We start from the raw sequence: 14,887 nt of genomic DNA, 5'->3' as shown, positions 1-14,887 counted from the left end.
GGCAGTCCCCCTGGCTCCTCCAGCTGCAGAGATGGGGTCGCTGGGTGCACAGCGTGGGGAGAGACGGCGTGTGCCTGCGTGTGCCTGCGTGTGTGTGTGCACACTCATGTGCGTGCATATCTCCTGCCACCATCCCGAGGGGCCACGGCTGTGGTGCCCCCCTGCATTGCACCCACCTCCCTGCCTGGGGCCACTTGTAGTTATTTGTTCCTCCAAGTGCTGAATATACACATTTCTCTCTTCTTTTTTTTTTTTTTTTGTTTCCTTTTTTTTTTTTTTTCTTTCCCCTCCACTTTTGGCTCTGCCCAACTCCGGACAGCCTGCAATGTAAAACCAAGTGCATTTTAAAAATACCGAAATGAGCTACATTGGAGATGCACCAATTGGATTAAGAGATTGTGGGTTGGGAGGCTGCGGTGTGGCCCGCGGTCTGCACCACGTGTCCCTCGGTCACCACCAGAAAAAGCCTTATCCGGGGAGGGAGGGGGGCAGCGGCCACAGCCCCTGCAGCGGTGCAGAGCTCCTGGGGCTGGGGGGCTGCGTCCCACCCCCATGCAGAGCAGCATCAGTGCCTCTGTGCAACCCCAGGAGAGAACAGCATTTTTGGAGGCGGCTGCCTGACCTATTTTCAAGCTGCCTGCCAGGGGCCAGGCAGGGATTCATCCAGATGGAGCTGCCTGCAGGTGCCTGCATCTCCTGGGGCTCTGTGCATTGCTCAGGGGCTGTGTACCTTGCTCTGGGGGCTCTATACATTGCTCCAGGGGCTCCGTGCATTGCTCTAGGGCTCTGTACACTGCTCCAGGACCTCTGTGCGTTGCTCTGGGGCTCTGTACATTGCTCCAGGGCCTCTGCGCATTGTTCTGAGACCATGTACACTGCTCCAGGGACTCCATACACTGCTCCAGGGGCTCTGCGCATTGCTCCGGGGCTGTGTACACTGCTCCAGGGCCTCTGCGCACTGCTGTCATCTTGCAGCTTCGCTTAAAAAATGCTCCTGCTGCCGAAGCTGCTGCCCCCTCCCGTCCAGCCGCACGCTGCCCGCAGCAGGCAGGCTGCATCACTGCCACGTCGCAGCCTCCGTCAGCATCTCCGCGACGGCCACTCACTGCCTGTGTCTCCAGACACACCAGCATCAGCCAGGGCCCAGCAGGCCCAGCACCGATGGCCTTTTGCTCCTGCGGCGCCTGGCCAGCCCCACGGGGACCCTCGTCACCCGGGTGCGGGATGCGCAGGGCAGGCGCTGCCCACCCTCACCAGCAGCCGGGGCCAGGCAGCATCCCTGCCTGCCACGGAGAAGTCGGGTCCCTGCACCCCGGCAGGCGCAGCGCTGCCGCGGGCAATCTCCTGCTGTACATAGATCCTTTCGGGGTGGTTTTTAGCATTTTCATTGATAATGGGGATTTTGGTTTTGTTTGGTTTTTTTAAAAGACTCTCTACTTTTGGAATGTGGTTTCTCATTTTTACAACTGCCTTTTAATTATTTGTAATATTGGTCAGTTCTGTCTTACTCTGTAAATAGCGGTGCTGGGCATTTCCCGCAGAGCCGGGGGCTGAGCCGAGGCCGGCAAGGGATTTGCAAAGGCAACAGGGAAGATTTGCTTGAGGTATGGAGGTGGCTGATTCAGCCCCGGCCCCCGCGCAGCCTCTGCCCCTGTCCTCCCCACACACCAGTGCCCAGCCCGGGGTGAAGCCCGAGCTGCTTCGGGCAAAGCCACGCTTGCCCCTGCCCTGTCCTCCTGCTTCCTCTCGCCAGCCCATGCCAAGGTCGCATGAAGGGCACCTTCTGCCCCGATGACGGGCTCCCTGCCCGCCCCGTCCTGCACCCCTGTACCATGCCTGCTTGTCGTGTGATGAATAAAGGCCCTGCAACCCCTCACCCGCGCCCTCGGTGCTGCCTTCCTGTGCTGCAGTGGGGGGACTGCGATGCCTGTCCTGTCTGGGGAACCAGTGCTGCTGCGGAGGGGAGTGTGGGCTGGCTGGGGCACCCATGGGTGGGGAGATGCATCTAGATCCTGTCCCTCTGTCCCCGCCATCCTGCCAGCTGCCCAGCCCACACACGGTGTCCCATCCTCTCCTCACCCGCCTGTCTCTCCCCGACACCATCCCCATGTACTGACCCTGACTGTGCCACGCCACCAGGGCTCCTCGTCATCGTCCATGGGTCGTCCATGGCTTCACTGCCAGGGCTGTCACTTCACACCAGGCTCCTCTCAGCTCTGCATTGTTCTTGTGATGCTGGTGTTTCTTATATCTCCCCTGTCCTATCCCATCCTGCCCAGCAGCTCAGCCCAGCCTGCATGCGGACCCCACATCCCCTTTCCCATCACTGCCCACGGCTTCTTGCCCTTGTGCCCCTCATCACCTGCAGGTCCCAGCCTCCTCCAGGCTCACTACATTAAACTGTCCCTTCCTGAGGTCCTCCATTGCCCACCATGACCCACCCCTCCTTCTTTTGCTCCTCCATCATCCTTCATGTCCCATCCCTTTCATCCCTGCTCTTTGATCCCTCATGTCCCATCCTTCCTTCTTGTTATCCTCCATCCTCACATTTCTTTCTTCCTTCATGTGCTCTTCCATTGCCCACCATGTCCCATCCCTCTTTATTCTGCTCTTTCATCACCCACCTAACCCAACCCAGCCCTCCTTCCTGTGCTCCTCCATCACCCACCCATCCCATTCCTCCTTCCCATGCTCCCATCACCCACCACATCCCATCCCTTTTCCTGTGTACCTCCATCTTTCATGTCCCACCCCTCCTTCCGCTGCTCCTCCATTGTCCACCCATCCAATCCCTCCTTCCTGTGCTCCTGTCACCCACTGTCCCATCCTTCCCTGCCATCCTCCTCGATCACCCACCAGGTCCCATCCTTCCTTTCTGTGCTCCTCCATCGGCCATCATGTCCTGTCCCTCCTTCCTGTGCTCCTGCATCCTCCATCATGTCCTATTCCTTCTTGTGCTCCACCATTATCCACCACCTCCCACCCTCCCTGTTCTCCACCCCCTTCACATCCCATCCCTACTTCCGCACTGCTTCCAGAGTGTGCTGTCATCCACTGTGTCCCATCCCTCCCTGCCACACCATGCTTCTCCATTACCCACCATGTCCCCTCCTGCCCTCTTGTGCTCCTGCATCTTACATTACATCCTATCCCTCCTTATTGTTCTCCTCCATCACTCACTACACCCCATCCCTTCTTCCTGTGCTTTTCCATCACCCACCACCTCCCATCCCTCCTTCCAGTGCTCTTCCATTGCCCTTCATATCCACCTTCCTGTCTTCCTGTAACACTTGCATCCCATCCCTCTCACCTGCTCCTCCTTCATCCACCACATCCCATTCCTTGTTATCCTCATCCACCTCCCACCATCTCATGTCTTCTCTTCCTTCTCCACCTCCGCCCTGTCCCATCCATCCTCATCCTGCTTTGCCTCCAGTTTCTCCTTTCCTTTCATATTCCTCCTTATGTCAGCATCCCACCATCCCTTCTCATCCATCAGCTCCCACCATCACTCTGTCCTCCTCTGCATCTTACCGTCTTCTTATCCCTGCTTATCCTCCATTAGCTCCCACCATCACCCCAACCCATTTCAACCTCCTCCACTTATCTTCTCCTCATCTTTCTCCATCCTCTTCTACCTCCTCCTATCTCCTCATCCCCCTCATCCTCCTCCACTTCCCCCATCCCAAAATCCGCCCTTACCTCTCATCATTGCCCCATCCCTCCAGCTGCCAACATCACCCAATCCTGCCTCCTCCACCTCCACCCCCACATTTCCAATCCTGCCTTGTGCTTCTCCATTTCCCACCATGTCCTCATCCATCCTCCTCCATTGTCCTCCAATCTTTGTCTTCCTCTACCTGCTAAATGTTCCTCCATCCCTCCTGTCATCCTCATCCATCTCCCACTGTCTCCTCATCTCTCCTCTTCTTCCTTCATCTCCATCTCCCCCTCCCTCCTTGTCCTCCACCACCTGCCATCTCATCTCTCCTTGTTTTCCTCTTCCATTTTGCCTACCTTCTTCATCGTCCTCCACTTCCCACTGTCCTCCATCCTTCCCCATGCCCCAACACCGCCCACTATTTGCCTGTTCTTCCTCATCCTCCACTTCCTACCATCTGCCCAGTCCTCCTCATCCTCCTCCAACCTCTCTTTTCCTCTTCATTGCCCTTCACTTTCCACCATTGCCCATACCTCATTGCCCTTCACTTTCCACCATCTCCCATACCTTCTCCCTCATCCTCCATCTCATACTTCTTCTTTCTCCACCTCAGTCTCTATCCTTCCTGTGAACCTCCACTCCTATTGTTCCCCATCCTTTTTCATGCTCTTTCACCTCTTGCCCTGTCCCTCCTCATACTCGACCTCTGGCTATCTCACCATCCCTTGTCATTCGCCTCCCACAGTCTCCCTGTTTCTCCTCATACTCCTCCACCTCTCTTCATGTCCCCATCCCTCCTTATCCTCCAAGTGTCCCACCTACCTCACAGATTTCCCCTCCACCCCTTCCTGACCTCCAACCATCCTCCCTTACCTCCAACCATCCTCCCTTACCTCACACCTCCCTCTCTCACTGTCCTTTCATTCTCCTTCACCTCCCAACTCCATCCTGACCTCCCATCTTCTCCCAGCCTGACCTCTCCCATTCATCCTCTCCTCCATCCTCCCTGCAATCTTTTACTTGCAGCACATCTGACTGCTGCTGTTATTTTCTCCTTCTCTTCCTCCTTCCCCTGCCTTGTATCCCATCCCTTACCAACCCAGGAAAGCCACCACCAGCACAGCCATCCCTGATGCAAGCAGGAAGGGCCCTTATTGTTGCGGATGGCATGTGGGGCTAGGTTAGATGGAGAACCAGCCTCCCACCCCATCCCCACTACTCAAGGCACTTTCATAGTAGAGGTAATGGCCACAGCTTGAAGGCAGGGAGATTCATGCTGGTCATCAGGAAACACTTACCTTGAGGTCTGGTGCAGCTGGAACTATTCACTGGGGAAGTGGGAGGATCTCTGCCCTTGGAAGGTTTCACAACTCAGCTAGATAAAGTCACCAATGTCCTGATTTAGCATTAGCAATAACTATTTTGGAACATGGAGCTCAACCGGAGCCCCCTGGGATCCCTTCAAGCACACACATCTTTGGGAGACTTCTCCGAGCAGTGGAGGATTTCTGAGAGGGGCAAGAAAGGCCAGACATGGCTTTGAATGCAGTGCTTGGGATGCTGCAAGACATGAGGAACTATCCCTGCCACCTGAAGCTGCTCCATGGTGCTCAAGCACGACCACCCCATGCTGCTCAAGCAGAACCATCCCCTGCTGCCTGAGCAGGACCACCCCATGCTGCTCAAGCAGGACCATTCCATGCTGCTCAAGCAGAACCACTCCAGGCTGCATGAGCAGGACCACCCTAATGCTGCTCCAGCAGAACCATCCCGTGCGGCTCCAGCAGAACCATCCCGTGCTGCTTGAGCAGGACCATCCCACACTGCTTGAGCAGGACCTCTTCAGGCTGCTTGAGCAGGATCATCCAATGTAGGTTGAGCAGAACCTTCCCATGTTGCTCAAGGAGGACCATCCCATGTAGCTTGAGCAGGACCACTCCAGCCTGTTCAAGCAGGACCATCCCAGGCTGCTTAAGTACCATGGGCCAGGCCAAAGTGGCTTGCTGAGAGACTGCCAGATCCCAGGCCAGTGAGCTATCCCTGAGATGACCCCTCAGACCCTAGAGCCAGGGACCCTTGCATCATCTTTGTTTTCCTTCCCTTGGGCTGGGCCATGCAGGGACATGGCCATCCCCTTCCGACGACCTTATGGCTGCACTAGGGCACAAGGCTGCTGGCACTGCTGCCAAGGGGAGGACAGGTCTCCTCTCCATCCCGAGGGAGCCCCATACCCTGAGGGACCTGCATGCAGGGCCTATTCAAAGCATTCCACATCACTCACGCACAAGGGCCAGCCAGCCTCGCTTGACTGCAGACTTTGCCTTGCAATGTTGGAGGCTCCCAGCCATCCCATGGAGGGGACCCTGCCCTTTCCAAGGTGATGTGTCTGAGGGACCGTCCCGCTGCAATACGGGCAGGGACAGGGCAGCCAGTGTCTTGATGGTGGGGGGGACATTTGTAAAGCATTCCTGTCCACATGCCTTCCTGGCTGGTAAATCTGGGGGAGGGTGGAGGGAATTTGCTACCTGCGTTAGAAACTAGCTGAACTTATGTGTCTCCCCAAGCTGGATTTCTTATTCCAAATGTTCAAACTGTTGTATATTGTACTGGGATTTTTACATTGAATTATTGTAGAAAACAAAAATTTAAACCAAGTCTGTTAAAAAATAAACATTAAAAATCTCTATGAAAAAATAAATAAAAGCTGTCTCCAAGTCCTTTTCTAACAAATGTGTCAGAGCAGTGATGTTCCTCCAGCAGTGGCTTTCCTGTTCCCAGCCCTGCCTGTCCCCTGCCTGCCACAGCCCCTGGGGACACCAACTATGGTGAAGATGCAGCTCCTGTAGTTTTGTAATGTCCCAGGCGATGAAGGAAACAGCCCCCATCTCGCAGCATCTGCCTGACTGCAGAGAGCCTGAGCCCCCGGTGCGAGGCAGCGTGGGGCGTTTGTCAGTGGCCCCCTCGGGTCCCCAAAAGTTGTGTCCCTGCCACAGGGCAGGGCATAGTCAAGGCCATGGGTGAGCAATGCCTGGAGCCCAGTTTTGGGGTCCTGGATACTGAAGACATGGCTGGGGTGGGACAAGCTGCTGCCTGTCCCCACTGAATCTGGAGGCAGCTCCCAGAGGAGTCACCCGCTGCCTTTCGCCCTGGCCCATGGTGCTGCAAGGTCCACCAGGTTTTTGCAGCAAACGGCCAGTTCCTGGGCCGAATCGCAGCCCCGAGGCCTGAGCAGCTCAGAGGGTTTGGTGCTGGGGATGCATGAGACCACACCACCCTCTGGCGTCAGCACCGACCTCAGCTCCGTGCTGGCTCTGCTCCAGCCATGTCCCTTTGCTCCCAGGTCTGCCTGGGAGCGCGTCCTCGCACCACCCCAAATCCTGCTCACTCGAAGCAGGCCCCATCCTGCTCCCAGCATACGGACATCCCCACATGGTGTGGGGCAGACACGGCCAAGCCAGAAGAAAGCAAAGCAAGAGCAAAGCAGACCCGCTTTGCTGCATGCTGTCATCAGCCCTCGCCGTCCCACCAAGCACTGGTGCAGTCCTGCTACCCCCAAGCTGCCTGAGTGTGGGACGTGCTCCTGTGCCCACACACAAGCTCTTGCCCTTGCCTGGCCTTCATGTCCGAGCGAGGCAGCGGGGTGCCGGGCTGGGCAACAGCTTCAGGCCCCCCGTGTGCAGGTAAGCAATGGCTTTCTTGCTGGTGGGTACTGGAGAAGCATCCCAGTGCAGCTCACTCAGCTCCTGGTTGCTCCAGGCTCTGGGCAGGGCAGAAGCAGATGGTGCCAGGGGACAGTGTGGGGATGCATGTGCCCAGACGCCACGGCTGGGATGAGATCCAGCATGGCCAACCCATGTGCGACCATGAGACCTGGCCGCAGTGAATCCATGCCTGGATCCTGCATCACTGGCACTTTGCAGCCTGCAGCGCTGGAACCTCAGACACTGCACCACTGCCACCACAGACCCTGCATTACTGCCACCTCAGACCCCACATCACTGGCACCGTGTGACCTGCGTTGCTGGCATTGTGGGCCCTGCATTGCCAGCATCGCAGACCCCACATCACTGCCACTGCAGACCCCACACGGCGGCCACTGCATACCCGGCATTGCTGGCACCGCAGACCCTGCACCACTGGCGCTGAGAACTCTGCATTGCTGGTGCTGGGGAGCCTGCATTGCTGGCGCTGAGGTCGCTGCATGGCTGGCACTGCGGGCCCTGGCACAGCAGACCTGCATGGCTGGCAGCTCATCAGCAGAGGGCACGCCGCTGCCGCCTGCCTGCCCAGGCTGTGTGGGCCTGTGCCACCCAAGGTGCAGGCAGGAGCCTGCAGGACATGGCTGCTCCACGGGCCACAGTCGCTGAGTGCCCCAGAGCTCCAGCTATCTCTTACTGCTCAATAAAACAGGGACAAAAGAAGGCAGCTCTGTTTATGGGTGTGCAAGGACACTCTCTGAAGCCTGGGGACAGCTATGAAGCCACATGCGGAAGCCAGTTAGTAAACCCCAACCTCCTCTAATGTGCCGCTGATGAAGGCACCATCTCTCCTCAGCCTGGTTTCCCTTACTCTGCAGCCCGGGCCTCTGCCGAATCTCTTACCGACCTGGCCCCCTCTTCCAGAATGAAAATAGCAGCAGCCAGCAGAGCCCAAGTAAACAAATGAGCCGCTGTGAGAGGAGAGTGCATCTTTATAAGGTTAATTGGCCCCATCTAGGAGACAGACATTTTGTCTTTGAGCTAGATCGCTCAAAAAGCTGAGGCGAACAGCCCTAATATGTCTCCTGGGTTTGATTTATAACCCTGATTGCGTTACTAGCTCATCTACATGTAAAATGATTATGAATATATTGTCCGTACTCTGCAGAGGGCTGAATTACCAGGCTCTGATATTCATCAGCTACTCTTTGAAGCTTAAAACAGCCTGAAATTCAGAGGTCTCTCTCCCAGTGACAGCAGAGGCAGGAAGGAAACAGCCCAGGTTTGATCCTTGTGTTCAGCACAACCTGGCCTGTTTTAACACCCTGATACCCCCATAGCTGGGAGCAGGCAGCTGGAGGGGAGGGAGGCTGCTTGAGGGAAAGGGCTGTGGAGCTGGCATGTGCCGGAACCCAGAGCCTATTGGTATTGAGCAGTTACATTTACAAACAAAGGAGCTGATAACTCCCAGCAGGACTGAAAGGCTCTTATCAGGGTGCTGATTAAAATTTCCTCTGCAGCCAAGCAGAGGAGGAGTGTCGTCAGTGGGGAGACGTGTGCGATCCGGTGTTTAACCCTGTTGCTGCTATGTGCTGATTCATTCAGCACAAGTGAAGGGCTTCCCAGCCTGGCCATGTGCTGAAAATTAGCATAGAAAACCCCAGCAGGAAGATCCACAGCCAGGTCACATCCTCCCACCCCATCTCCTCTGGCTCACTGTGGCCTCGCTGTTCCCAGGATGCTGGTCTGGGGATCCACGCTGCTTGAGTCCACACGGTACCATTGCACGTGGGAGAAGGGGGATGCCAGCGGCATAGCCCAAGAGTGGTCGTGGTGCTGCACAGTGCCTTCCCTTCTGTCCCTGCAAGGCACGTTTGAGCCTGCAGCACCAGCCACACCAGCCTCGAGCTCTCTGCTAGCAGTCCCGCTGCTCGCTTGTGGTGTCATCTCCCACGCAAGGGCCAGCACGGGTACCTGCCGGGGGCAGGAGCACCACAGGCCCAGTTTAATGTAGCTAACCTTGAGCACATCCCTTTGCCAGCACCGGCCAGGCCATAAGCTGACCCTTGCTGTCAGATACCCACCCTGCTCCCTCTCTCACGCCTGCTCTGCAGGTCCCAGGAACGTTTGCTGGTGTCACTTGGGATTCCTTCCACATCCTTTGCTCTTCTGTTCTGCCCCTTGATTCCCTGCCCTTGCAGTCACCTATAGTTCAAGAAAAGTTTGCCTTCCCACTGCAGGATATTCTGATAAAGCCTCCCAACTGCCTCTGGCATGTCCATGAAAGGCATAAGCTTGTTTGTGCTGTGACATGTTCACCAGGGGTTGGGGCCATGCTAAAAAGATGTCTTCTCTGATTACCATGACTGACAGCTGTAACACCAAGCTGCTGAACCTGCCTGGCCAGACCTGTTAACGGCCTCGCCAGGCCCTGGTCCAGGCTGCCGTGTCCAGGAGATGCTCTGGGATGAGTGGACGGGCAGTGGGAGAGGAGGTGGCTTGCTGTCCTCCTCCTCCATGCAAGCACATGGGCCTCAGCCATCACTCTGACCTCGGTGTTGCTCAGACACCTCTGTGCCTTCCTGGGTTGCTTCCTCCACTGCTGTGGGTTGCATCCTTCCTGCTGTGCTGCATCCTGCACACCCAGATTTTGGCAAAGAAGAAAAGACATTCAGCTGCAGAAGAGCCCTTTCCACAGGTTTCGCTCAGAGCTGGTCCCAAAAGCAGCTGACATTGACAGCACCCCAGAGTTGACCCAAATCATCCTCTACACAGAGCCCACGCTCAGCAGAGCCTCGTCCCAGGCAAACTGGATACCCTCACCCAGTGCACAGCCCAGTGACCTGGCCGTGTGCTCCCATGGGGGGGCTGTGCCACAGTACGCCTGGGACGTGTGTCAGTAGGATCCCTGTGGTGGCAGAGATGGTGAGAAGCGTGGAGAGACCCTTCGAGGTGCGTTGGCAGCATGCACTCAGTAGGGCATGGAGGTTTTAACCACTCCTAACTCACATGGATTTATCAGCAAGTGGACTTCAGCGTAGAAGGGAGTTTGGATCAAGTGAGCAGGGGGGGTGAGGGGGCAGGTGGAAGGAGGAGAGGTCTGCTTGTTTCAAGCTACCACATATCTGATATGCTCAGTTATTTGCATGAACAGGGATGTGATTCACACACATTTTTTGGCAATAAGGCCAGTCAGAAGGGAATGCCCTGCGACCCCAGTTGGAGCCTCCCAGGTAAGTCAGCTGCTCTACCGGAGCAGTGCTTTGCCCAAATTAACACAAGTTTCCCATGTTCCGCTCACCCCACTGTACAGAAGGCCTGAGACACACAGACCGTTTCTGATTTTCCAGTTTCTTTCCCCCATCCCCAGCATCTCTAGGACTGAGGTCTTGTGTGTCAGGGAAGGTGCAGTGAAGAGTCCCACCACGGCCACTGAGCTGCTGCGGGTGCTGCACTAGAAAGGCTGTTTCCAGAGTACCCCAAGCAGACAGCATCAGCAAGGCACCACATATCTTGGCCAGTATCTTTTTTTTGACCCTCTGAGTTTCTACAAGAGACCTTAATATACATTAACGTGTACCCTTTATGTGCTTTTATTCCTTTACAGGAAGAGGAAATGAAGGGCCCAAAATGCAGCTGATTTTCCAGGGCTGCCTGGTGAGTCAGGACGAGAGCTGGGAGCCAAGCTCGGAGCAAACCCTGCAGCATCCAGGCCACCACACACAGCTCCCAGGGCAGGAGCCCAGCTGGATGCAAGCTGCTCTGGGGTGGAGGGAGCTGGAGTAGCAAAGCATGGTCACGCAGCAGCAGCCCTTTCCCTAGAGCGTATAAAATCACTGAAGGGAGGCCTGGACACGTCCATACTTCAGCTATAGACCACTAAAATGAAAGTTTGAGAAGGGCTGTGTTTGTGCCATGGGTGTCTGACTGATGGTACCAACTACACAGTTCCCAGCCCTGTACATAGACACTTGGAGGGTTATTGGATTCCTGCAAGAGCAGAGAGCACGGGAAAATGCATCTGAGAGGCTACTCTGAGTTTTCCTCTTTGCAGGTGCATTATGAGAGATGATGCAACTGCTCCCCATCAGGCAGCTTCCTGGGCCACAGCTGTGGACAGCTGAAGCACAACAACAAAATCCCCCGACTGCAGCAGCCCATACTGGGCAATGCTGGATGCAGGACAGCTGACGGGCTGGTGGGACACGGTGCTGCCCTGGTCTCGTGGCTTGCTACCTCCTGCCCACAGCAGGCAACAGTTGCTGGAGAGAAATCATGCTGTCACTGAGCCTGGCGGAGAATTTCAGCTGGACAAAACACTGAAAGCAAAAGGCCAATGAGAAGGAAACCAGAGGGTGCCTCCCAGATCTGCAAACCACCTCTTCGTTGGCTCTGGGGCACCCGTCCCGCGACAGGGAGAGCGCCGAAGCCCTTTCCCAGCAGTGGGGGGAACTACAGGCCCCTGCCTGGCATGTAGGGGGACAGAACGTTTGCTAGCGAGCTGCTAAGCCCTGCTGGTAAATGCAAAATCCTCGAGACAGAGGCTGCTAAAACAAAGGGTTGGCAACTTGTAATAGAAAATTTTCGGTGTGAGGTGGCTTCTGAAGGACTTTAGAAGTGCTGGGTTTGTCCCGCTTCTCAGGAAAGGATAAGTGTGATTTCCAGCTGGGGTTGTTAAAGGATGTCTCACGTGTACCCCAAAACTCATCAGGCTGTGCCTGGACTATGACTCCAAGGGGAGTGCTGGAGGAGTGCAACTCCCATAGCTCCCGGGGAGCTTCAAAAATGTCCATGCCAGAGAGCCCAGGCTGCATGGCCAAATTGACTTTTTCTTCAAAAAGCTCTTTTTGTAATAGGGAACTTGGAGGTAATGATAGTGCTGGCTGGTGGAGGGAAATACCTTGCAGGGTTTGGCTGTACCTGTACTATATCTGCCCACGGAGCAAGCCTGGGCTCAGAGACTGGTGGTCCCAGGCTGAAACTGCAACAGGCAATGTGCTAAAATTGGGCATCTGGATGGATGTGGACTTGTGCTGGAGACTTCGCCTTCATCCATGTGGTTTACTAGTACAGATTGAGTCCCTGCACCCTAAGATCTAACTATGCCTTCCTGTGATTTTTTTTTTGTTAATAACAATGAAATTAATAATATGAGGCCACGCTGCAGCTTTGCAGGACAGTGATTTTATACCATATGGCTGAGGAAGCTTTGTTACATGTGCTACAGTGTGGTGCGAGGGCGGCTGACCGATTTGGGGTGTGAAGCCTGCTGAGGTCATGTTGGAGAGGTGTAGAGAGCATCTCTGGAGTGATGCTGCACGCAGGACACAGCCCATGGAGGGAGGTATCATCTGAACTACTCCTGGGTTTCATCTTGGAGGAAACCAGCTATGTCCTCCCAAATCAAGTCACAGAAGAAACTTTGCCCTCAAGCAGTGTGGGCAGCCAACACACTAACACCAGAGCAGGGAGCTGCAGCTAGACGTGGCCTTCAAAACTAGGGAGCATCCTTAATAGAAAATACATACAAGCACCAGCCACTTTTGTCTGTAGAGGAACTGTTTCTGGCCTCTTTGCTGATGAGAACATTGCATGGAGTGGCAGATGATGCTCACCAGTCCACAGGTTTGCATCTCCTGCAGCGTACAAGCAAGGCAATGCTCCCAGGGAGTGCATTAAACCATGGAAAACACCAAGGATCCCAGAGTAGGCTGTACCTGCTCGCTGACACCAGACCACTGCTCTCCAGCCTGAGGAATACTGTGCCGAGTTCAAGGTTATGGACTTTTATCTTTTGAGTGCTCCTTGGCCCCAGCCCAAACCACCACAAAAATTGCCTACAGCTCCAGAGCAAGTGGCTCCCTGGGCACAGCAGAGCTTCGCTCGAAGGGGTGATATTCCCCAGTGCAGAAGAGACGTTCAAGGTTTCAGCAGCCTACCTAGGCAATGCCATCAGGGCAGCCCGGCTCAACGCATGAAATGTTAAGGGTTGAGCTGACAATGGGTCTGCTGTGGGAGGTACCGCCATAGGCAGCTCCTGCCTCTAAGGCCAGAGACTCACGGAATCACGTTGGTCCCTTGGGAGACCCCAGGTCCAACCTCCTGCTCCAACTGGGCTGGTTGCTCGGGGGCTGAGACCCTACTGCCACTCTGGGCCCCTGTTCCAGCATTTGACTGCCTTCTTGGTGAAAAAGTTGTTTAATTTCTCACTAACTACACAAGATCTGTAAAATTTTTTGCAGGGGGAAAGGTGCTCAGTGAACTGACGTGGCTCACTGTACTCACCCAGCCAGCCAGTGGCAGGGAAGTGGAGTGTCGTGAATCAAAATGAAGGTTGTTTTCTGCAGGGGGCCAGGCACCAAGCGTGGCCGCGGCCTCTGGGCCTGTTTTGGGGCTGGTGAAGGAGGATCTCATCGATGGCGCCCTGGGCTGTTCCCCTGTGCCTGGCAAAGTGGTGAGGACTGGTCTTGAGGGGACATGGCTCATGCGGGACACCGCTGACGAGGGAGATGTGGCTGATGGGGCAGCACTGTTAATGGGGGAACACTGCTGGCATGGGGGAACACAGCTGATGATGGGGGGACACGGGCTGACAGGGGGACACCACTGATGGAGGGGACATGGCTGACAGGGGGACACCACTGATGGAGGGGACATGGCTGACAGGGAGGATGCCACTGACGGGGAGACACCACTAATGGAGGTGGCATGGCTGACAGGGGGACATGGCTGATGGGGAGGATGCCACTGACGGGGAGACACCACTAATGGAGGCGGCATGGCTGACAGGAGGAGACATCAGTGACAGAAGGGACAGGGCTGACAGCGGCACACCCCCGGCGGGGGGGACATGGCTGACAGCGGGACGTGGCGGGTGGGAAGAAACATGGCTGACGGGGTGGTCATGGCTGACAGGACCGCACGGCTGACAGGGACACACCGCCGGCTGACCCGCAGCCGGGTGGCGAGCCCCTGCGAGCCGCTGCCTGCCCGGGCCTGCTCCGGCCGCGGGGCGGCCTGCCGGGCTCCGCGGGCCCCCGCCGCGGCGGGCGGGCCGGCTCTGGCGCTCCGGGGCGGCGCTGCGGCCCCTGCCGCCGTGAGGGCGGGCCGCGGCCTCCGCCGTCCCCGCCCCCGGCTCCGCGCCGCTTTGAAGCGGGCTCGGCGGCCACCCGCCCGCCCAGAGCCGCCGGTGCCCCGCCATGGTGCTGCCGGAGGAGCAGGCCCGGCTGTACCGGCCGCGGCCCGAGCTGCTGCCGGCGGCGCACGTCCCCTCGCTGTCCCACTACGAGCGCCTCTACCAGCGCTCCGTGGAGGAGCCGCACGGTGAGCGCCGCCGGCGGGAGCCCCCTCCGTGCCCGCTGCCCCCGGGAGAGGGCCGCGGCGGGGCGGGGGAGGCCGGCGGGGGAGCGGTTCCCGCAAGGCGCCGCCGGTTCCTCCGGGGGCTGCTGGCGGGGTGGGGGGGGGAGCGGGGCTGGGCGGGCAGGAGGGGGCGGCTGGGTTGTGGAGGCGTTGGGACCGCGGTGCCGCG

At 56.9% G+C, this 14,887-nt stretch overlaps 1 protein-coding gene across 2 annotated transcripts in view; it reads left to right on the top strand.

Annotated features, from left to right (window-relative positions):
• Positions 1–14,584: 14,584 nt before the first annotated feature.
• ACSS2 (acyl-CoA synthetase short chain family member 2) overlaps positions 14,585–14,887 on the top strand; it is a 34,854-nt gene continuing 34,551 nt past the window's right edge. For both annotated transcript variants that reach the window (XM_050907233.1, XM_050907232.1), the window contains exon 1: positions 14,585–14,682. The gene's annotated coding sequence lies outside the window, so the exon portion shown is untranslated. The remainder of the gene's footprint in view (positions 14,683–14,887) is intronic.

This window comes from Gymnogyps californianus, chromosome 17 (genome assembly GCF_018139145.2).
Source record: "Gymnogyps californianus isolate 813 chromosome 17, ASM1813914v2, whole genome shotgun sequence".
NCBI lineage: Eukaryota > Metazoa > Chordata > Aves > Accipitriformes > Cathartidae > Gymnogyps > Gymnogyps californianus.
Note: the sequence above shows the minus strand (reverse complement) of the source record. Positions and strands in the feature narration are given on the sequence as shown.